Source organism: Somniosus microcephalus, unplaced genomic scaffold (genome assembly GCF_052327205.1).
Source record: "Somniosus microcephalus isolate GS21.2 unplaced genomic scaffold, FLI_Smic_1.0 unresolved_chr9, whole genome shotgun sequence".
NCBI lineage: Eukaryota > Metazoa > Chordata > Chondrichthyes > Squaliformes > Somniosidae > Somniosus > Somniosus microcephalus.
This window is the reverse complement of record NW_028225187.1, coordinates 11,124,373-11,149,512: the sequence shown is the minus strand read 5'-3', so window position 1 is coordinate 11,149,512 and position 25,140 is coordinate 11,124,373. Positions and strand designations below refer to the sequence as shown.

Genomic DNA, 25,140 nt, shown 5'->3' with positions numbered 1-25,140 from the left:
ACGTACTGGAGCTGCTTGTGACGGAGTAGCTCAATCCTCAGGCCCTGATTGGACACATTCAATGGGGGCGTTCTCGCGCCGCTCTAGGTGATTGGTTGGTTGTTGACACGTGATCAGGGTGCGGGGTGATGCAAGGAAGCTGAAGTTGTCTGGCAATTGTTATTGTTTCAAGCTTTCCGTTCTAATCCATTGTAAGTGTAAATCTGAGGAAAGTGTAGAAAAGGGTTTTCAGAATGGATTATCTACTGTGGCCGATTGTCCTGCTGGATTTTCATGGCAAGAACGCTGCACTTGGAATTCCTTTCCTTCCCCCTTATTTTTAACAAGACAAAGACACATTTCAATCGTCAGTTACAAGTTACAGAAGCGGGGTATTTTCATGTGGTCGCGTGGCCGAGCGGTCTAAGGCGCTGGATTCAGATTCCGGTCTTTGCAGAAGCGTGGGTTCAAGTCCCACCGCTGCCAAAGATATTGTGGCTTTCATCAATTCCGCCACTTCGGCAACAGTAATAAACTGTGCAGGCAGGGCGGTTTGCTCCGTATTATGTCACTTTTTTCATGGAGCTCCATGCTAACCTTTCCCTTTCAGTTGTTATTGAGAGGCAGATGCGATTTGAAGTTTTTCCTCTGGTCAGCCGTGGCCCTGAACCCAGTGTGGTGCACTGTAATCACCGTCACCCAACAAAATGAATTCAGACCACTCACTCATCTCCACACTTGCTGCGTTTCAGATATCCACCAGTTTTACATTTCTGTTTCTTGCATTTATTTACAGTCTGTCGACTGCAAACCCCCTGTGCTGCCATTCGGGACCCACCATCTCTCCGCCGTTTCACTGTTCCCACTACCAAACCTGCCGGTTAAACAGCAGCACCCATCTGCCACTGTACTCCAATCCGAATAATATTACACTAATACGTTTTTTCAATCTACCCTATCCAGACATTGAAAGTTACATTAAGCAAGGATAAGAGGAGATCCCTTTTGTATGCACAGGTGGTGAGTGGGGCTGTGTTCAGGACGACGGTCAGATGTGTTTTTCATTCCATAAGTCTCAGAGTGTGTGATTAGGAGGGCAAATATTCCCTATTATGCTCTTCTCTTAACTTCATGATAAATTTCAGGCTATATGCGGCAGGAATAGTTCAATTGAGAGAACGTTAGCAGGAAGATCAAAATATGCCACCTACGCTCAGAATTGTATTACCACTATTGGCTAATTTCTCCAATATTTCGTGATGGAAATGATTATCTTTCATTCTTTTTTTCTACCGTTGTTTCTTTCTTCTCTCAGGCTCTCTTTCTCCGCTCTCACTAACTCTCTACCGCCGGTTCTCCAGATTTTTTTTGTTGTCCTCTTGCACTGTTTCCCCTCAGGCTCGCACTCTCCGCTCTCACTGACTCTCTACCGCCGGTTCTCCAGATTATATTTGTTGTCCTCTTGCACTGTTTCCCCTCAGGCTCGCACGCTTTTCTCAGACTTGTATTGCCTTAGCGCCTTTCACCACCTCAGGACGACCCATTACGCTTTAGAGCCAATGAAGTATTTTCAAGTGTAGTTACCGATGCAATGATGGAAACGCCGCAGCCAATTTGCCCACAACACCTCTCACAAGCAGCAATGTGATAATGATCAGCTCAACTGTTTTATTCGTGCAGTTGATTTATGGATAAATTAAGAATAAAACTTACAAACGTTGTGTTCGAACACACATCCATATATTAGTGTTGCCCTGTGATAAGGTTGCTTCTTCAGAACTAGTGAGTTGCATCAGAAGAGAGTTTGCCGTCTACTAATTTAAATTCATTTCCTTCCACCTTATTTTTAACAAGGCAAAGACACATTTCAATCATCAGTTACAAGTTACAGAAGCGAGAAAGCTTCACGTGGTAGCTTGGCCGAGTGGTTTAAGGCGATCGACTGGAAATTCAGGTTTGAATCCTACCGATGACATAGTCCCAAATGGTCCGTTTCTACTTAATTTGAACTAGCTGCCTTTCAGTTCCTCTGCCGGGATTCAAAGCAACAATCAAACAACGTTTCAAGCAGAAAGTATAACAAACACTTCACCCCATTATTACATCACGACATTACGAGAGGCCGAAGCCAAAGTAAAATACTACGTTATTTAACGCTCTTGAACCCGTGAAAGCAATTTTAACCGTCGAAAATATTTTATTTTGCAACCCATTGAAGAAAATGCACGTCTTCCACGCAGCCATCTTCCAGTTGATGCTGCTTCCTACTGCGATGCTTATTTAATGAACTAAGCCAGACGAGCCACAGTTCTCAACACCGCCGGCCTAAATCGGTACATTAGATCATAAGAAATAGGAGCAGGATTTGGCCATGCGGCCCTCGATCATGCTCCGCCATTCAATAAGATCAAGGCTGATCCTCTACCTCAACTGAAAATTACCGACCAAGCCCCATATACCTTGATTTCCGTAATGTACATATCCATCTCCGTTAGGAATGTACTCAACGACTGAACCGCCACAGCCCTCTGCGTTAGAAAACTCCAAAGATACACAACCCTTACAATGAAGCAATTTCTCCTCATCTCAATCTTAAATGGCCGGTCCCTTATTCTGATACTTTGACCCCTAGTTCGGGCTCCACAGCCAGGGTAAACAACCTCTCAGAATCCGCCCAGTCAAGCCATGAAATAATTTATATGTTCTTCCTTCGTAGAGTCTGCTGAATTCATTTCACCACAGAAAACTATGTTTAGCTGGATGGACAACCAGCAGGAAAAACAATGCAGCCAAAGATTTATTCTCCAACCACATTCTCTGACGCACGTGGCCATACAAAGGGACAAAAGCAGCACACGCTGAGAGGGTCGTGGATAGCACGTTTAGTGAGTTGGTCACACCGCAGTGAAGGGTTGCACAGGAAGAAAGGAAATGGGTGACCACCAGGTGGAACAATAGAAGCAGGCAGGTAGTGCAGGAGACCCCTGTGACCATTCCCCTCTCAAACAGGTATACGATTTGGATACTGTTGAGGGGGATGACTCACGAGGGGAAGGCAGCAGCAGCCAACTTCCTGGCACTGGTGGTGCTCCTGCTGCCCAGGAAGGGAGGAAAAAGAGTGGGAGAGCAATAGTGGTAGGGGATTCTATAGTAAGGGGAACAGATAGGCGTTTCTGTGGCCGTAGACGTGAATCCAGGATGGTTTGTTGCCTCCCTGGTGCCAGGGTCAAGGATGTCACTGAGCGGCTGCAGGGCATTCTGGAGGGGGAGGGTGAACAGGCAGTGGTCGTGGTCCACATTGGTACCAACGAAGTAGGTAAAAAGAGGGATGAGGTCCTGCAGCAAGAATTTAGGGAGCTAGGTGGAAGATTAAAGAGCAGGACCTCAAAGGTTGTAATCTCTGAATTACTCCCGGTGCCACGTGCTAGTGAGTACAGGAATAGGAAGATAGAACAGATGAATGCGTGGCTAAAGGGATGGTGCAGCGGGGAGGGCTTTAGTTTCCTGGATCACTGGGCCTGCTTCTGGGGAAGGTGGGACTTGTACATGTCGGACGGTCTACACCTGAACCAGAGGTGAGGTTTGCTGGCACTGCTGGGGGGGGTTTAAACTAACTTGGCAGGGGGATGGGATACAGAGTGGAGCTATAGTAGGGGGTGATTTGCAGCCAAATACAGAGGAAAAAACAAGTCAGCTGGGAAGGCAGAGAGAATATGTGAGGGCAAAAGGGAATATGGCAAGGCTGGAAGGCATTTATTTTAATGCAAGGAGTCTTGCAAATAAGGTGGATGAACTGAAGTTGTTGTTGAACACATGGGAGTACGATATTGTTGCTATCACGGAGACATGATTGAGGGAGGGTCAGGACTGGCAGCTCAATATTCCGGGGTATAGAATCTTCAGGAGAGACAGAGGGGGGTGTAGAAGGGGAGGGGGTGTTGCAATATTAATTAAGGAGTCGTTTACGGCTGTAAGGGGGAATGATATATTAGCGGGTTCCTCTAATGAGGACATATGGGTAGAACTTAAAAACAAAAAGGGGGCAAGCACCTTGCTGGGAGTGTACTATAGGCCCCCAAACAGTCAGGGGGAGATAGAGGAACAGATATGTAGGCAATTCTCAGAGAAGTGCGAAAATAATAGGGTAATAATATTGGGGGATTTCAACTTCCCCAATATTAATTGGGATAGTCAGAGTGTGAAAGGCTTAGAGGGTGCAGAATTCTTAAAGTGCATCCAGGTGAGCTTTTTGAGCCAACTTGTAGAAAGTCCTACAAGAGAGGAGGCGGTACTGGACCTAATTCTAGGGAATGTAGCCGGGCAAGTGGTGGAAGTGTCAGTAGGAGAGCATGTTGGCGACAGTGACCATAATTAGGTGAGATTTAAGCTGGTCATGGAAAAAGAAACTGACGTCCCGGAAATAAGGGTTCTAAATTGGGGGATGGCCGATTTTAATATGATAAGGCAGGATCTGGCCAAAGTGGACTGGGAGCAGCTACTTATAGGAAAATCCACATCAAAGCAGTGGGAGGCTTTCAGAGGGGAAATAGAGAGAGTACACGCCAACATGTACCTGTAAAGGTCAAGGGTGGGACCAACAAGCAAAGGGCACCTTGGATGACAAGGGATATACAAAAATGCATTAGGAAAAAAAGGGGGGCTTTTCGCAGTTACAAAAGACTAAAGACGGAGGAAGCCCTAGAGGAGTATAAAAAGTGCAGGGGCATACTTAAAAAAGAAATTAGAAGGGCGAGGAGGGGCCATGAAATAACACTGGCGAGCAAAATAAAGGAAAATCCTAAGATGTTTTATAAGTATATTAAGGGCAAGAGGATAACCAGGGAAAGGGTAGGGCCCATTAGGGACTGAAGTGGCAATCTGTGTGTAGAGCCAGATGATGTAGGCGGGGTTTTAAATGATTTTTTTGCATCTGTGTTCACTATGGAGAAAGATGATGTAGACATAGAAATCGGGCAAGGGGACTGTGACCTACTTGAACATATTAGCATCGAGAGGGAGGAGGTACTAACGGTTTTAGCAGGCCAAAAAGTGGATAGATCCCCAGGCCCAGACGAGATGTATCCCAGGCTGTTGTGTGAGGCAAGGGAGGAGATTGCAGGGGCTCTGACACAAATTTTCAGAACCTCTCTGGCCACAGGGGATGTACCAGAGGACTGGAGAACAGCTAACGTAGTTCCATTAGTCAAGAAGGGTAGCAGGGATAAACCAGGGAATTACAGGACAGTGAGCCTAACATCTGTGGTAGGGAAATTATTGGAAAAAATTCTGAGGGACAAAATTAGTCTCCACTTGGAGAGGCAAGGATTAATCGGGGATAGTCAGCATGGCTTTGTCAAGGGTAAATCATGTCTGACCAATCTGATTGAATTTTTCGAGGGGTTGACTAGGTGTGTGGATGAGGGAAATGCTGTGGATGTGATTTACATGGACTTCAGTAAAGCTTTTGACAAAGTCCCGCATAGGAGACTGGTCAAGAAGGTAAGAGCCCATGGAATCCAGGGTGCCTTGGCGCGTTGGATCCTAAACTGGCTGAGTGGCAGGAGGCAGAGGGTGATGGTCGAAGGTTGCTTTTGTGAATGGAAGCCTGTGTCTAGTGGGGTACCTCAGGGATCGGTGCTGGGTCCCTTGATGTTTGTGATCTACATAAATGATTTGGATGAGAATGTAAAAGGTATGATCAGTAAGTTCGCAGATGACACGAAAATTGGTGGGGTGGTAAATTGTGAGGAGGAAAGCCTCAGGCTACAGGAAGATATAAACGAGTTGGTCAGATGGGCGTAAAAGTGGCAAATGGAATTTAACCCTGAAAAGTGCGAGGTGATGCATTTTGGACGGACAAATAAGGCAAGGGAGTACACAATGAGTGGTAGGACCCTAGGAAGTGCAGAGGGTTAGAGGGGCCTTGGTGTGCATGTACATAGATCCCTGAAGGCAGCGGAACAGGTAGATAAGGTGGTTAAAAAGGCATATGGGATACTTGCCTTCATTAGCCGAGGCATAGAATATAAGAGCAGGGAGGTTATGATGGAGCTGTACAAAACGCTGGTGAGGCCACAGCTGGAGTATTGTGTGCAGTTCTGGTCGCCTCACTATAGGAAGGATGTGATTGCTTTAGAGAGGGTGCAGAGAAGATTCACCAGGATGTTACCTGGGATGGAGTGCCTCAGCTATGAAGAAAGACTAAACAGGCTGGGGTTGTTTTCATTGGAGCAAAGAAGGCTGAGGGGGGACCTGATTGAGGTGTACAAAATGATGAGGGGCATAGATAGGGTAGATAAAGAGGAACTTTTCCCCTTAGTAGGGGGGTCAATAACAAGGGGGCATAGATTCAAGGTAAGGGGCAGGAGATTTAGAGGGGATTTGAGAAGGAACTTTTTCACCCAGAGGGTGGGTGGAATCTGGAACTCTCTGCCTGAAAGGGCGGTGGAGGCAGGAACCCTCACAACATTCAAGAAGCATTTGGATGAGCACTTGAAATGCCATTGCATACAAGGCTATGGACCAAATGCTGGAAAATGGGATTAGACTGGACAGGGATTGATGGAAGGCGCAGACACGATGGGCCGAAGGGCCTCTTTCTGTGCTGTAAAACTCTATGACTCTATGACGAGAGAAAAGGCGATTTGAATCCCGTTCGTAGTGTCGAATTTCCTCAATTTGACCGAACGCCATATGAAGCAACAATTTGAATCAAATATTGCATTTAATTTCAGTCGCAAAATGTTAAGCGATCACACACTGCAAACCGTACGCAAAAAGAAAATCACAAGGCCCGTGCAAGGCACTAAACCGCATTCAAATACAGCAACCAAATCAGATGGCGTCAAAGATTTTGTCATTAGAAATTCATACCTCTAGCATTTGGCTGAAAACAAGAGATTGCAGGGGCTGCTCGCTCCTCGGCCGCGGCGCTCGTGACAGCAACAAGTCATCCACTCACAGCTGAGTCCTCCAACGTACTGGAACTGCATGTGACAGAGCAGTTCATTCCTCAGGCCCTGATTGGACACATTCAATGGGGGTGTTCTCGCGCCGCTCTATGTGATTGGTTGGTTGTTGTCATGTGATCAGGGTGCAGAGCGATGCAAGGAAGCTGAAGTTCTCTGGCAATTGTAATAGTTGCAAGCTTTCCATTCTAATCCATGTATGTGTAAACCTGAGGAAAGTGTAGAAAAGGGTTTTCAGAATGGATTATCCACTGTGGCCGATTTTCCTGCTGGATTTTAATGCAAGAACGCTGCACTTGGAGTATTGGTATAAGGGATGTAGAATACCCATGCTGCCTGGCAGAGGATTGATCGATGAAGCGATTGTTCCCATTGGAAGCAGGAAGGCAGCAGCAGTATGCTCACCACTGTTCATTTCACGGAATCAAAGACTCCATTTTTAAACAATAGATGAGTTTGCAAAAATTAAATGTTACGCACGTCTCTGGGTGGACTCGAACCACCAACTTTTCAGTTAACAGCCGAACGCGCTGGCCCATGGCGTCACAGAGACAGACACGAAACTGTTTGCAATAGGAATTATTCCACATGAACCCATGTGATTATGTGCCAGAGTTTTCACAGCAGTGGCACCGATTTCGAAGCAAATGAGAAGCTGCGTGGCTGCAAACTACCGTCAGGGTAGTCGTGGTGGAGTGGTTAAGGCGATGGGCTAGTCGTCCATTGGGGTTTCCCCGCGCAGGTTCGAATTCTGCCGACTACGGCACCAAAGATGTCGTCCATAATGATCGGTTTTTACTTAATTTGAACTGCTGCCTTTCGGTTTCTCTGCGGAGATTCAAAGCTACAATCAAACAAAGTTTCAAGCAGAAAGTATAACAAGCACTTCACCCCATTTTGACATTACGTGAGGCCTAAGCCAAAGGAGAATACTACGTTAATTAACGCTCTTGATACCGTCAAAGCAATTTTAACCGTCGAAAATATTTTATTTTGCAACCCATTGAAGAAAATGCACGTCTTCCACGCAGCAAAGGAAAGGGAAAAAACACGGATTTGGAAAGACAGGCAAAGCTGCTGAGTCACTGATTTAAAAAGAGGGAAAAAAAAGAGCGACTTAAATTTTTACCGACATGGAAGTTACTAACGTCTGTGCCGAGACAAATAAAACCCAAGATTGCTGAGTGAAAGGAACCTTAAACAAATGCTGGAATTTCAGTTTGTATTCAAGTGTGTGTTAAAGTGTGACATTTTTCCTGACTGAATTTTTTAGAAGTTACTGTATTTCATTGTCTGAAAGTCTGTCTTTAAATGAAAGATTCTGTTATGAGTGTTTTAGCTCCACCCACTTCTCTATTAAAACCGTTTAAAACTTTTGTCTTGTTTTGGATTTTGGAAGTTTTAAGACTGCGTGAATAAGATTGTGCCCCCAGAATTGAAAAAAACTACTACAATTTAAGTTAAGCTGGTGTGTAAAAAACTGAGAAGAACAAAAAAAGTTTGATTAAGAAAAGATTAAATTTCAGTCGAAGATTTAACCTTGGAGTTGCGGTTGCTATGGTGAAAACTTCTAAAGCAGTTTGATTTGCTTAAATGTGAAAAACTAATTTTTCTCCAGTTATATTCAATGTTTTTTTTACAGTATTTTGGAAAGACATCTGAAGAAAGGACAATAAGAAATATGACGTAATTTACTGTTTTCTGCAAGAATGTGCTATTTTGTTTTGTTTTATCTGTTCACTGTTTGAGAAAAGATAAGCTTCAGCCTTGAATTTACAGTTGTCAATGTGCCTGGAAGAAAATGAATTTGAATATTTACAATGCATTGCTTCTTTGTTAAAAATGGTTTCTTTCTTTCTTTTCCAAGTGATACTGATTGGTAAAATAAAATAGATCTGGATCAAATTGGAGTTATGAGGATAATTAAACTATTAATACCAGACTTTCATTGTGGCCAGGGTGAAATTCTAATTGGTATAAATTGATGTAGTCCGAATTGAATAAGATAACTCCAGTTTGCAAGAACATCCGATATTGACAGGTCCCGCTACAATACTTAATTGACTACGGTACTGGAAACCCTACAGAATGTGGGACTAAAGGTAAACTCTGGAAAGATACAGGTAGGGAAGGATGGAGTAACCTACCTGGGATACAAAGTATAATAAATTAAAACACACAAGAAGATTACTGACCAACACCAACAGGGCAATGCATGGGCAGCCAGGGCAGTCAAGCGGGCAGCTGAGAAAGGGAATCTGACCAATGAAGCCCAAGTGTTCGTGTTTAGTTAAAGTGTGAAAACACAACTGTCTATTTCGATCAGGAAAGTTTTCTTTAATTTATGTGAAGTGACGCAATTGCGTGCAGCTGAAAATGTTTCATTCCAGCTTCTTAAAAATCTGCAAAGGAGTTACCCCTTTCCACAGACAGCTGTTTAAGTTCACCAAGCAACAACTTTAGTATGAACTTTAAAGATATTGGACATTATTAAATTTAAGTTTCTTATTTTTAAGCTGGTATTGCCCCAGTGACAGAAGGAAAATTATGATCTGATAAATTAACCCCTTAGGCTCTAAGAAGAGTCACAATGGATTATCTTCTTTCTTTTGTTATATGGAAGTTATCTTGTAAACTTATTGCTGCAACACCTCAAACGGCAGGAAGGTTGCTTGGGAGGCTGTCCTGTTAGCCAAAGATAAATCTATACAGATAGTTAGACATGAGCCAGAACCCCACATCTATGATAGGAATGGAAGGAGAGGAACACTGTTGCAGCTGTGAAGAGGAACTAGAATATGCAGACAGGATCAAGGAATTATCTTTGACGGAAACGGACTTACAGCTATATGTGGATGGGTCTCCTAAATATGTTAACGGAACACCACAAACATGTTGGGCTGTGGTGATGGGAAACGGCACCATCCAGAGGGAAGGAAGACTACCAGGGGATAGTTCAGCACAAGGTGCCGAGTTAACGGCATTGACAGAGGCATTAAAATTAGCAGCAGGAAAACGGGTGAATATCTATACCAATAGTCGCTATGTTAATGGCATAGTACATGCTTACATGGCTGCCTGGAGTAGATGGGGTACATCGCCTGGGGGGCAAACACTTACTGCATGAGGGCTTAGTAAAGAGATTGGTAGCCACCTCGGGGCTAACCACGGAAACGGCGGTAGTGAAGGTAAAATACCACCAGCGGGGGAATTCCCCCACAGAGAAGGGAAACAGAGCCGCCGATCCTGCAGCCAGAAATGTGGTACAGCAACAGATTGCAGCGGTAAACAAGAGTGAAACAGAACCAGAAATGCAAATAGACATAGCCGCTATTATTGCATTACCAGAGGATAGAGACATAATTACATAAGGAAGTCTCCTAGGAGGAGAAGCAGCTGTGGGAACGAAGGGGTGCAAGAGAAAGGGCGGGGGGAATATGGAGGAAAGAGCAGCAAATATGTACACCAAGCTGTATACAACAAGAATGGATGAAAATGTACCATGCTAGACAACACACAGATATATCCAATATGTTAAACAACCTCCAGCGATGAAACAAGCTGTGGACAGATTCTTCAGACACTGCCGCATATGTGCACAGCATAACATAGGGTAACCTGTCAATGTAAAGTGTGCACATCAGCCAAGACCAGGAGGCCCATGGGAGAAGTTGCAGATGGACTTTACTGGACCTCTACCAAAATCAAGGGAAAAATATACTGCTTGGTAATAATAGATCAATTTAGTAGATGGGTTGAATCATTCGCCACTAGAGATTGTACAGAAACAACAGTAGCACGAATAATGGCAGAGCAGGTAGTACCACGATGGCGGGTCCCGCTGCAGATTGATTCAGACCAGGGAACACACTTTACAGGGAAGGTTATAAAGGAAACATGCGCATTATTAGGTATCAGACAAAGGTTCCACACACCATACCACCCTCAGAGTTCAAGGATGGTGGAAAGGATGAATCGAACTTTCAAATTATCCTTAGATAAAGCAATAGAAGACACAGGAAAGGGATGGGCGGAGTTACTCCCGAGTATACTGGTGAGGCTTAGGGCAACCCCGAATAGAACTACGGGGCTGACAACTTTTGAACTAATGACTGGACGAACAATGACACTGCCGGAAGGAGACACTACCGGGTGTGAGGATGCAGGGCCCCTGAAGGATAGAACTAGGAGATTTAATAAAAAATTGTGTACGCAATTACACGCTCGCAGAAATGTGGCCAGAGACCAACAGATTATATGAGATCTAGAACAGCATACACGGGACGACCAGAAGGAGGTTCCAGTAATAGGTAGCAAGGTAATGGCAAAACTAATCCCTGACAAACCAGGGTTAGCACCTAGATGGTCAGGACCCTACGAGGTATTGATGAACAGTGACACATGCGCTTGTATATACGAGTCTGGAACAGGTAAAGGAAGGTGGAAACTTAGAAACATAGAAACATAGAAGATAGAAGCAGGAGTAGGCCATTCGGCCCCTCGAGCCTGCTCCACCATTCAATGCGATCATGGCTGATCATCCAAATCCCTGCTTTCTCCCCATAACCCTTGATCCCTTTAGCCTTAAGAAATATATCTAATTCTTTCTTGAATATATTTAATGAATTGGCCTCTACTGCCTTCTGTGGTAGCGAATTCCACAGGTTCATCACTCTCTGGGTGAAGAAATTCCTCCTCATTTCTGTCATAAATGGCTTACTCCTTATCGTTACACCGTGACCCCTGGTTCTGAACTCCCCGACCATCGGGAACATCCTTCCAGCATCTAGTTTGTCTAGTCCTGTTCGAATTTTATAACTTTCAATGAGATCGCCTCTCATTCTTCTAAACTCCAGCGAGTATAAGCCCAATCGACCAAATCTCTCCTCATACGTCATTCCTGCCATCCGAGGTACCAGTCTGGTGAATCTTTGCTGAACCCCTTCCATGGCAAGAACATCCTTCCTCAGATAAGGCGACCAAAACTGCACACAATACTCAAGATGTGGTCTCACCAAGGCCCTGTACAACTGCAGCAAGACATCCTTGTTACTCTTCTCAAAACCTCTCGCTACACAGGCCAACATACCATTTGCCTCCTTAACCACCTGCTGCACCTGCATGCTTACCTTCAGCGATTAGTGCACAAGGACACCTTGGTCTCGTTGCACTTCCCCTTCTCCCAATCTATTGCCATTCAGATAATAATCTGCCTTCCTGTTTTTGCAACCCAAAGTGGATAACCTCACATTTATCCACGTTATATTGCATCTGCCATGATTCTGCCCAATCACCGACCCTGTCCAAATCATCCTGGAGCTTCTCTGCATCCTCCTCACAGCACAAACGCCCAACCAGCTTTGTGTCATCTGCAAACTTCGAGATATTACATCTAGTGCCCTTGTATAGATCATTAATATATATTGTGAATAGCTGGGGTCCACGGACCGATCCCTGCAGTACCCCACTAGTCACTGCCTGCCACTCAGAAAAAGACCCGTTTATTCCAACTCTTTGCTTTCTGTCTGCCAACCAGTTCTCTATCCAAGTCAATACCTTGCCCCCAATCCCATGTGCCTTATCTTTACACGCTAATCTCTTATGCGGGACCTTATCCAAAGCCTTCCGAATGTCCAAATACACAACATCCGCTGGTTCTCGCTTATTTGTTTTACCAGTTGCATCCTCAAAAAATTCCAATAGATTAGTCAAGCTCGATTATCCTTTTGTAAATCCATGTTGACTTTGTCCGATCCTGTCACTGTTTTCCACGTGCTCTTCTGTTACATCTTTTATAATGGACTCTAGCATTTTCCCCACTATCGATGTCAGGCTTACCAGTCTGTAATTCCCCGTTTTCTCCCTACCACTTTTTTGAATAATTGAATAATTGTAAAATTAGCTACCCTCCAATCCATGTCTTCTGTTCCAGAAGCTATCGAATGTTGGAAGATGATCAGCAATGCATCGACTATTTCTAGGGCCACTTCCTTAAGTACCCTAGGAAGTAGGTTATCAGGCCCTGGGATTTATCGGCATTCAATCCCGTCAATTTCCCTTACGCCATTTCCCTACAAATACTGATTTCTTTCAGTTCCTCCCTTTCATCAGACCCTATGTTCCCGACATCTCTGGGATGTTATTTTTGTCCTTCTTTGTGAAGACAGAACCAAAATATGTTTTTAATTTGTCTACCATTTCTTTGTTCCCCATTATAAATTCCCCTGATTCTGACTGCAAGTGACATACTGGAAGCACTGGACTCAGTTACAGGTATATAACAAGGACAATGATTAAGCCAGAGATGGTGCCTTTTGAGGAGAGTGAGGAATATGCTAGAATGTATAAAGAATGGAAGGGGATTAACTTCATATATCAATGATAGGGCTGTGCGTGATTTTAATATTATACACCGTGGTTTGCATCTTCAAGTATATCTGGAAACAGAGCCACAGACCAATAAATGAACAAGATGTACAACATCTCGAACTGACAAAGCAATTAAGAATAGAATAATTCTAACCAGCTTATGATGACTGGCCCCTTTGCCTATCATTACAGGAACGATAAACTCGTAGAAAGATGAAGTGGAACATCATTTGCGCGCTCATAGGGATTTTATGGCTAATTATAAGCGCTGAGTCTGTTGGGAATAAAGAGGGAGAGAGGCGCTGTCCAGCAGGATTTACAGTATGAAGTAACGAAATCTGTACATAAAATCAGAGTGGTAGGAGGACCAGATATGGTGACCGAGGATACAGGCTACCACCGGAGTGTTTGGTTAAGATGAGCACCGGACAATGGGGCACATGTTTAAATGGCACTTTCTGTGTGAAAAACATCCCGCCATCATCCACAACCCCACTACCTTGCCCGTCAATGGAAAAAGTAGAATGAGGGGGTTCAATCATGAGAAAAACACAAGATGAGGTGTATTTTAGTGTAACACATAGAGTTATTTAGCTTGCCATTAATATGTGTACTTTTGAGATGCCCGTGATATGTAACAAGCATACAAAAGAATTATGGAACTCCCTGTGGGTAAAACAATCAGGGGGTCCACAGGGAAAATCTATCTTACAAAGACGTAAGAAACGGGGAATATTTGAAATGGCTGGAGCAGGGTATGTGGCCAGGTTAGCAACAGTTAATAGTTTTGACTTAGAAGGAGTAAACGAAGGAGTAGAGGAACCAGAAGCAAAAATGGACAAGTTACTAAAACAAGCCACCGGAAATAGCCAGCAAAGGCACTGGAAGGAAAACAAACGACAACAAAATTGTTCGGGTGGAAGGGATAGTAGCCTACTATGAAAAAACAATTAATAGATTTATTGATCAGATCAGCAATACATCACGCAAAACCCATAAGGAATTGATATGTGCAAAGTATGGCTCATGGCTATGGTCGAATGCTCAGCATAACATGAAGCAAATAAATAATGGACAAATCCCTGACTGGATTACTAATGAGGATCTGGAAACTTGGATTGACACAAATAAAAGCCTATGCAAAGGGCGTAAAATGGGACAAGTATACAGGGTAGGCAATTGTCTGACCCAATGGACTAAGGTGATTGGCTTTGTACGAGCCATCCCACAACTCCCAGAAGAGGGACAGCCCCTATGCGACGTGATTAACATAGGAGAGATTCAAAGGGAGAGTTTGGTTAAATATCATGATGTCCCTACCAAGGCAATTTGGAAAAGGGATGAAGATAATAACCAGAAGAATGGAACCTTAAGGGGGTGTTAATGGACGGGTGCCACCATAATGGAAGGACATGGGTGCGTACACACCCCCCCACCGAAGGAGACACAGCCGAGTGCGGATTTACGAAAACCACCAATTGCACCCTTGAGCTACATCCACGAGGGATACACCAGACAACGGTAGCAACGAGGAACAATGGGCCATTTTGTGTCACCACAACTGAACAGAAATATGAATATCAAGATCTGACTTGTCGCATTCCCCAACCAAACTTTTGTTTCTATCCAAAGATATCTACACAGATAGGGCACCAATATATACACCCACCAAGACCACAGCAAGGGAAAACCTGGTCGCTTGATAATATGGGACTTAATAAAGAGGTTGAAACTTATGTCATATCAGAGCCCAAGGCAATTCCTAAGTTAGAGGAAGAAAAAGCTTGGAAGAAATTAGAGCAGGAAACGAAGGAAATTTTAAAGTATTATCATTAAATAGAAGAAGACGTAAAGAAACAACAAAAAGACATTAGTAAAACGTTAGCAGAGACTCCTTGGTACAATAAGATCTGGAACTGGGGGCTAAATGTTGCTATACACCCCTGGATAAGGATCATATCATACGTATTAGTAGTTGTGCAAGGCGCCGTATTAATGATCCTTTTGTTATTAATTTGTGGATATTGCCAGTGCAAAAGAACCGAAACTTAGCACAAGCCATAATCTAACAAATAACGAAGGAAGGAGGGAAAGAAAGACTGTTGCTAACCACCAACAAACAAGTGGTAGGGCGTGAGAAGAATGATTATGAAAACTGTGTTTAGGATTGTGGAAGTATGAGTACTAGACACCCTTGGCGATTCAAGCAGAAAATAAAACAAGCTCTTCACCCCATTATTACATCACAGCATCACGAGAGGCCTAGGCCACTGGAGAAATACTACATTATTTAATGCTCTTGAAACCGTGAAAGCAATTTTAACCATTGGAAATATTTATTTTGCAACCCATTGAAGAAAATGCACGTCGTCTGTGCAACCATCTTCCAGTTGATGCTGCTTCCTGCTGCGATGCTTATTTAATGAACTAAGCCAGACGAGCCACAGTTCTCAACCCTGCTGGCCAAGATAGGTACATGAGAATGTTGTATCCGTGTGTTAATGGAGACACGGAATGCAGGAGTTGGTTTAACAGGTGTTTACTGGACAAAGTCTGGAGGTGAACTAACAGATACAAGACACTATACAGGCTTATATAGCCCGAGTGGCCACTACCGGCATTACAGTACACAGGGGCACTTAAAGGCACATACACCACAATTCCTCCCATTTCAGACAACCAGTACATAACATTTTAAGTAATTGTTATTAACATGTGTACAAGAACAATAATCTAAACATTTGCTGCAGTTAATCAATTATAAGTCAGTCTCTCTGGAGGCTTCCTGACTCAGTCCGGATAACGCCTCGGTGGTGTAGTAGTTTTCGGTGGTGTAGTTGGTTCCTTTGGCAAGGTTGATTCGGCTTGAATGCCAGTGTCGGGTTCATCTGGTTCCAGTATCACCGGATCGGAGGTAGATACTATGGCTATCCCTGCTTCATCATTAGGTGTATAGAGTTGTGGTGTAGGTTGCCCCTTTTTGGATGACTCCATGATCTGGTCAGCATGGCGCCTTATTACGCTTTCTCCAATGTCCACGGTATACATCAGTGATCCTAGTCGTGTGCAAATATTTCCAGGCTGCCATTTCTCGGTACGGTAGTCCCGCGCCAAAACGTGTTGACCTATCTGGAAGGTTCTATTTGGCCTTTCATTCATGCCTTGAAATTGCCGGTTCTCTACGTCCCTTCTGATGTTTGGCTTGATCAAATCCAGTCTACTATTGAAAAACATCATGGCGGGAGTTTGGTTTGTAACCATATGTGTTGCATTCCTGTAGGCAAACAAGAAGTTATCTACCTTATGCTGTAGATTAATGCCTTCATTACCCATAGCCTTTATGGCCTTCTTGAAGGTCTGGACAAACCTTTCAGCCAATCCATTGGTGGCGGGATGGTATGGGGCAGATGTATAGTGCTTAACCCCATTGTTTTTTAAGAACTTTCTGAATTCTTCGGACACAAATTGTGGTCCATTATCAGAACAGATCTGTTCAGGCAGCCCATTCCTGGCAAAAATGGTCCTTAATACTGTGATGTTTTTTTCCGTGGTGGGGGAGGACATCTTTATTACCTCCAGCCACTTGGAGTGTGCGTCAACCGCGATTAAGAACATTGAGTCCATAAATGGACCAGCAAAGTCGATGTGTACCCTTTGCCATGGAGTTGAGGACCACTCCCATGGATGTAGAGGGGTTTGTGGTGGGGCGTTTTGGACCTTCTGGCATCCTAGACAGCCCTTGGTCATTGTCTCCATCGAAACCTGGCCACCACACAAACGCTCTGGCTTGGTTCTTCATTTTCACTCCACACAGATGCCCCTCGTGAAGCTCCTTTAGCACTTTATCCTGGAGTTTGGGTGGAATCACCACTCTGGATCCACACATCAAGGTTCCTCGGCACACTGACAGCTGTTCCCTTGTTTGTGAGAATGCTGGCAACAGTGGTTCGCCATGTGCTGGCCATCCCTTTACCGTTAAATCGTAGACTCGTGAGAGAGTCGGGTCATTTCTCGTTTCCTTTTCAATGGCAGAATTTGTTACTGGTAGACAATCTACTATGGTAGAGTGGAACATTTCCACTGGGTCCACTGTAGGTGCTTCTTCTACCATTGGCAACGGTAGACGCGATAAACCATCTGCATTTCAATGCTGTTTTGATCCTTTGTATTCTATGTCATATCGGTGTGCCCCTCGGAAAAGGGACCACCTCTGTTGCCTTTGTGCCGTCAAAATGGGAACGCCCTTTTTAGGGTTGACTATGGAGACGAGGGGTTGATGGTCAGTCAACAAGGTAACTTTTTGTCCGTGTAGGTAATGGTTGAATTTCTTCACTCCCCATACCAGGCTGAGTGCTTCCCTGTCGATCTGGGCATAGTTACGCTCAGCTGAGTTCAATGAGCGTGATGCAAAAGCTATCGGCCGCTCTGAGCCATCAGGGAATCTATGCGATAATACCACTCCTACGCAGTAAGGGGATGCATCGCACGCCAGTCTGATTAGCAGTGATGGGTTTTAATGAGCCAAAACTTCCTTGGACGTGATCAATCCTTTACATTTATGGAAGGCACGTTTACAGTCCTCGTTCCATTCCCAAATTACTCCCGTTTGTAGCAGTTCGTTAAGAGGGTGCAGAACAGTTGACAAGTTCGGTAATAATTTATGATAGTAATTTATCAATCCCAGGAACGACCTTAATTGTGTGACATTTTCAGGTGCTGGGGCTTTTATGACCGCTTCAATTTTTTCAGGTGACTTATGCAACCCTTCTTCGTTAATTATGTGGCCACAATATGATATTTGTTTCTGGAAAAATTTGCACTTCGGGCGGTTTGCTCGTAGGCCCCGTTCTCTCAGCCTAGTGAGCACCTGCTCCAAATTGACAAGGTTCTCGTTGTCGTTTTCTCCTGTTACAAGGATGTCGTCCAGGTAGCATTGAGTCCCAGGATTTCCTTGCAGGACTTGTTCCATAGCTCTTTGCCAGATAGCTGAAGCTGATGCTACTTCGAAAACCAGTCGATTGTAGTGGTACAGGCCTTTGTGTGTGTTTATTGTGAGATGCTTTTTAGAGGCCTCCTCAACCTCCATCTGTTGATATGCCTGTGCCAAGTCAATTTTTGTGAAACGTTTCCCTCCGGATAGTGAGGTGAAAATATCTTCTATCCTCAGTAGAGGTTACTGTACCGTGTGAAGGACCAGGTTTACAGTCACCTTGAAGTCCCCACAGATGCGAATTTTTCTTTCTTCTTCAGATTTATCATTATTCAAAGTTTTCTTCATGACCGGGACGATGGGTGTTGCCCACTCACTCCAATCTATCTTGGATAACACGCCTGTCCTTTCCAAATTCTCCAGCTCTGCCTCGACTGCTGGGCGAATTGCATATGGCACCGGCCTTGCTTTAAAAAACTTGGGAATTGCCGCATCTTCCACCTTTATTGAGGCGGTGATGCCTTTCAAGGTTCCTAGTTCCTGTTGGAACACTTCTTTGGCGTTGGCCAAGTTGTCTTTCAATCGTTCAGGTATGATGTCATCATCATTTTTTTTCTTACTGGTCACCGTCAGTGCCTGAATGGAGTGCCAGTCTAAACGTATCTTTCTGATCCATTCACGTCCCAACAGCGGTGGACCACCATTTTGCAGAACGTATAAATACAACTTCTGTATTTCCTTGCCGTTGTATACAACAGGCACCCTTATTTTCCCTCTGGGGTATACTTTCTGCCCCATATATGTTTTTAAGATAATGGATGTGTCTTTCAAGGGTATATGCGGAAACAGTCGCTCGTAATCCTGTCGACTTATGACGGTCAGAGCTGATCCTGTATCCAGCTCCATTTTAACTGGGGACCCTGCTATCGTGAGGGTAACCCAAATGGTCTGGTAATCTTCTTTGGTAATTGCATTATTTAATTTGAGACAGCTTAGTCTCTTGTTTTTGGAGTCGCTATCGCTCTTCTGGTCTTCGGAGCTACTGTCCATCATCATTTGCACCTTTTTGTACTTTTCTTTATTGATTTTTTTTTTGTCAGTGGATTTTTTGTTTCCAGATCGGCATACACGTGCAATGTGTCCCATCTTTCCACATTGCCTGCATGCTCTGTCCTTGAACCAGCAGTCCCTCTGGTCATGGGTGGATCTGCCGCACCGATAACATCTCTCGAAACCCTGTGTCATTTCATGGGTGCCGAAATCCTGTGGCTTTTGCTGTATCTCTGCAGCTCATCTCGCTGCTGCTTCGTATGATACAGCCATACTGAAAGCCTTGTCCAGTGTTAAATCTTTCTCAGAAAGTAGCCTTTTCTGTGTTCCTTCACTTAGGAGACCGCAGACGAATTTGTCTCGAAGAGAATCTGCCAGTCCTGCTCCGAATTGGCAGTGCTTTGATAGCTTCCTTAATTCGGTGAGGTAATCAGCATTACTTTCATTCTTGTGCTGATTCCTCCTGAAGAATTTGAACCATTCTGCTATCAGCAGCGGTGTTGGGTTTAAGTGTTCCTCTAGGGTATCAACAATTTCCTTAAAATTCTTGTCCATTGGTTTGGCTGGAGTGATTAAGTTTCGTAACAGCCCATATTCCTTTGCTCCCATTAGATTTAGGAGTATCGATGCCTTTTTATCATCCTCTATTTCATTTGCTGTGCAATATATCTCCACTCTTTCCACATATGTGGTCCAATCCTCTACATCACTATCGAAAATAATAATATTGCCAGTCTTAGGCATCCTGAAAAAAAATGGCGCCTCCCGCGCTTTCCTTTCTTCCTTGCTGAGAAAAGAAAAATGGCGCCTCCCACGCTTTCCCGCCGCTGTTGCTGCTGACAACGCTGTTCTCCGCGGTTTTTATTTATACAAATATTTTTTATAGTCGGAGACTTGTTCCCGCCGGACTCTCTGGGACTTTCCCCTCCCTCTGCATGGTACGAACGCCGACCTGCTTTGCAGAGCTGGCCTTCTCCCGAGTGCTCCACCCTTCATCTCTGTTTGCCTGCGCCTTGACTGCTTGGCCCCGCTGTAGAGCCAGCCGATCGAGCCCCAGCCCGCCGTGCAGGAAGGATTATTCCAGTACCTGCCACCAGCCCGGCTAGCTGGTGATACCACAGTTTTTTCTTTTTTTTTCTTTTATTCTTCTTCCTTCGTCTGAGGAATCGATCTCCTTGAGGTGCTGCCGAATTGCAGGTAAGTCCGTTTCCAATTCGTCACCACTGTTGTATCTGTGTGTTAATGGAGACACGGAATGCAGGAGTTGGTTTACAGGTGTTTACTGGACAAACTCTGGAGGTGAACTAACAGATACAAGACACTATACAGGCTTATATAGCCCGAGTGGCCACTACCGGCATTACAGTACACAGGGGCTCTTAAAGGCAAATACACCACAGAGAACATAAGAAATAGGAGCAGAATTTGGCCATTCGGCCCTCGAGCCTGCTCCACCATTCATTAAGATCACGGCTGATCCTCTACCTCAACTGAAGCTTCCAAACTTAGCCCCATATACCTTGATACCCGTAATGTCCAAATCCATCTCAGTTAGGAATGCACTCAATGATTAAACAGCCACTGCCCTCTGCAGTAGAGAATTCCAAATATACACAACCCTTAGAATGAAGAAATTTCTCATTATCTCTATCCAAATTGGCCGGCCCCTTATTCTGAGACACTGAATGCTAGCTCTGGGCTCCAGAGCCAGGGCAAAATGGCTCTCATTATCCGCCCAGTCAAGCCCTGAAAGAATTTATATGTTCTTCCTTCGTACAATCTGCTGATTTCATTTCACCACAGAAAACAATATTTAACTGGATGGACATGCAGCAGGAAATAGAATGCAGCTGCAGATTTATTCTCCAACCACTTTTTCTGGCACGCAGGTGGCCGTATAAAGCGAAAAAAGCAGCACACGAGAGAAGAGGCGATTTCAATCCCTTTCGTAGTGTCGAATTGCCTCAATTTGGCCGAACACCATATGAAGCAGCAACTTGAATCAGACATTGCACTTCGTTTCAGTCTCAAAACTTTAAGCGATCACTCACTGAAAACTGCACGGAAAAACAAAAGCACACGGCCCATGCGAGTCAGTAAACCGCATTCAAATACAGCAACCAAATCATCTCGCGACAAAGATTTTGTGATTAGAAATTCATATCTCTTGCATTTGGCTGAAAACAAGAGATTGCAGTGGCTGCTCGCTTCTCGGCCGCGGCGCCAGCGACAGGAACAAGTCATCCGCTCACAGCCGAGTCCTCCAACGTACTGGAGCTGCTTGTGACGGAGCAGCTCAATCCTCAGGCCCTGATTGGACACATTCAATGGGGGCATTCTGGCACCGCTGCATGTGATTGGTTGGTTGTTGCCACGTGATCAGGGTGCGGGCGATGCCAGGAAGCTAAAATTGTCTGGCAATTGTTATTGCTTCAAGCTGGTCGGGGAGTCCAGAACCAGGTGTCACAGTCTAAGGATAAGGGGTAAGCCATTTAGGACAGAAATGAGGAGGAATTTCTTCACCCAGAGAGTGGTGAACCTGTGGAATTCTCTACCACAGAAGGCAGTAGAGGCCAATACATTAAATATATTCAAGAAGGAGTTGGATATATTTCTTAAGGCTAAAGTGATCAAGGGTTTTGCGGAGAAAGCAGGGATCGAGTACTGAATTTGGATGATCAGCCATGATCACATTGAATGGCAAAGCAGGCTCGAGTGGCCGAATGGCCTACTGTTGCTCCTATCTTCTATGTTTCTATGTTTCCGTTCTTATCCATGTAAGTGTAAAACTAATGAGAGTGTAGGAAAGGGTTTTCAGAATGGATTATCTGAAGATGCAGGTGAGGATTTAAATGAATATTTGGCATCTGTGTTAAATATGGAGAAGGACGATATAGGCATAGAAATCAGGCAGAGGTATTTTGATATACTTGAACAAATTAGTATTGAGAAGGAGGAGGTACCCGCAGTTTTATCCGGCTTCAATGTGGTTAATCCCCAGTCCCAGACGAGTAGTATCCCAGTTTGCTGTTTGAGGCTAGGGAGCAGATTGCATGGGTTCGGAAACCAATTTTCAGAAACTCTCTGGCCACAAGGCAGGTGCCAGAGGACTGCGGGACAGCTAACATTGTACCATTATTCAAGAAGGGTAGTAGGGTTAAACCAGGGAATTAGAGGCCAGTGAGTCTAACACCAGTGGTAGGGAAAATATTTGAAAACATTCTGAGGGACAGAATTAGTCTCCACTTGAAGAGGCAACGATTAATCAAGGGTAGTCAGCATGGCTTTGTCAGGGGGAGATCATATCTAACCAATTTGATATAATTTTTCGAGGGGGTGACTAGGTGTGTGGATGAGTGTAGTGTAGTTGATATAGTCTACATGGACTTCAGTAAGGCTTTTGACAAAGTCCCACATGGGAGACTGGTCAAGAAGGTAAGAGCCCCTATGATCCAGGGCAATTTGGCACATTGGATCCAAAATTAGCTTAGTGGCAGCAGGCAGAGTATGATGGCCGAAAATTGCTTTTGTGACTGGAAGTCTGTGTCCATTGGTGTACCGCAGGGATCTGTGTAAGTTGCTTTGCTGTTGTAGTGTACATTAATGATTTAGATATGAAGGTAGGAGGTATGATCATTAAGTTTGCAGATGAGACGAAACTTGTTGGAGTGGTACATAGCGAGGAGGGAAGCCGCTGGCTACAGAACGATATAAACGGGATGTTTAGGTGGGCAGAACAGTGGCAAATTGAATTTAAGCCTGAAAATTGCGAGGTGATGCATTTTTGGAGGACTAAGAAGGCAATGTAACACAGAAAGAATGGAAGGACCCTAGGAAGGACAGACGATCAGAGGGACGATGCATGTCATCTACCACTGAGCTACATCCACAACTGATGCTTTGCTGTAATGTAGTACAGAAGACCTGGCAGCCTTTTCTTTCTAATCACCCTTTGCTTTCTAAGTCTGTGATGAAGAAGGAGCACCTGATGCAACTGTAGGTGAAGAGAAGAATGTTTTGGCCTCGTCACTCCAGGAACAGAGGAAGGAGAAATGAGAAGGAAATCTTCGGGAACTATTTGGCCTCTTCGCTCTAGGAAAAAAGTAGACTGAGAGGAGAGCTGACATAGGCCTTTAACATTTTGGAGGAGTTAAAGTCATAGAATGTTACATTACAACAGGGGCCCTTTGGCCTGTCGTGCCTGTGCCGGCTCTTTGAAAGAGCTGTCCCATTTCGTCCCACACCCCAGCGTTTTCCCCACAAGCCTGCAGACTAGTTCTCTTCAATAACATGTCCAATTGTCTTTTGAAGTTGCTTCGAATCTGAATACCTTTTGAGGTAATGCATTCCTGCACATAACAACCGTCTGTGCGCCAATATATATTACATCTTTGACCTCTGGTTACCATTCTAATTGTCAGGAAATAGTTTTCCTACTTGACCTATCAAATCACCTCAAGTTTTTGAATATATCTATTCAGCCTCCCCTTTACCGTCTCTGCTTTAAGGAGAACAATCCCAGGTTCGCCAAACTCTCCACAAACTAAATCTCTTAACCCTGGTACCATTCTAATAAATCTCCTCTGCACCATCGCCAAGGTCTTGCCATCCTTCCCAATGTGTATGCCCATAATTGAGCATAATACTCCCGCTGAGGCTAACCAGTGTTTTAGGAAGATTTAGCATAACTTCTTTACTTTTCTTCTCTATTTCTCTATTGATAAAGCCAAGCATCCTGTGTGCTTTTTAACAGCCGTGTCCTGCCACCTTCAAAGGTTTGTGCACATACACCTCCAGGTCTTTCTGTTCATGCACCCTTTGAAATTCTACTATTTCCTTCATATTGCCTCTCCTCATTCACCCTAACAAAATATATCAGGTCACACTTCTCTGCATTAACTTCCATCTGCCATGTGTTTTCCCATCCTTCTTGAAGGCGATCAGAGAGTCAGCACCCACAAAACCGGAGTGCAACGCATTACTGCTCTCTGGAAAAGTATCACCGCCTAAAATCCAGGCTATTCCTCCCGCTGTGTCAGCTTGAGAATATATTCTTGATATATTACTCGGAATGGAGCACAGGAGCAGATGGGAGGTGCTGTTCAACCGGTAAGTTTGGAAGGGCAAACAGGGAGGCCGCGGTGAGATGGTGGCAGCAAGGAGCAACAAAATTGTAAAAGTGGTGGAATCAGAGTTTGTGAGATAGAGCCCGCGTGGAGATGTGTGTGTCAATAAATAGATGAATGTTTGAACACACCAATTGCAAATTTAATTCATTATTTATCCCTAAAGTAACATTATGAAGGAAAAGAGAGATATCTGGTCATTATCACATTGCTGCTTATGGGAGCTTGCTGTGCACATAATGACTGCGGCATTTCCAACATCACAACGGGAACTACACTTTAAAGAACTGCATTGGCTGTACAGTGCTTTGGGCCACTTCCAGATAAGAGAATTTAGTTCATGAATTCGAGCCAGTAGTGCTTCTCTGCCATGCGTTAGTGCCTCGGCAGGGATTCCATCTGCTCCTGAGGCCTTGCTGTTCTTCAGTTGTCAGATGGCCTTTTCAATCACATGCCGGTCTGGGGTTGAGCGGAAATGTTGGCAGGTAGCATGCTGCAGGGCGGAGTTGAGCACACTCGCGTCAAAAAGTGTCTCGGTTAAGGAGATCTTCGAAGTGTTCCTTCCAGCGGGCACTGACTGCATCCCTGCCTTTGATGAGTACCTCTCTATTCTTGGCCCGCAGTGGGATAGGACCTTGTGTGCTTGGGCCATAAGTGGTCTTGCCTGCGCTAAAGAATCCACGCACGTCGTGGTTGTAAGAAATGGAAGAAACGATAA

General features: G+C 44.5%; 1 non-coding gene across 1 annotated transcript; it reads left to right on the top strand.

The window, feature by feature from the left end:
• The first annotated feature begins 383 nt into the window (after nucleotides 1–383).
• Nucleotides 384–465, top strand: trnal-cag (transfer RNA leucine (anticodon CAG)). The gene has a single exon. It is a non-coding gene; the product is annotated as a tRNA-Leu (tRNA).
• The last annotated feature ends 24,675 nt before the right edge of the window (nucleotides 466–25,140 follow it).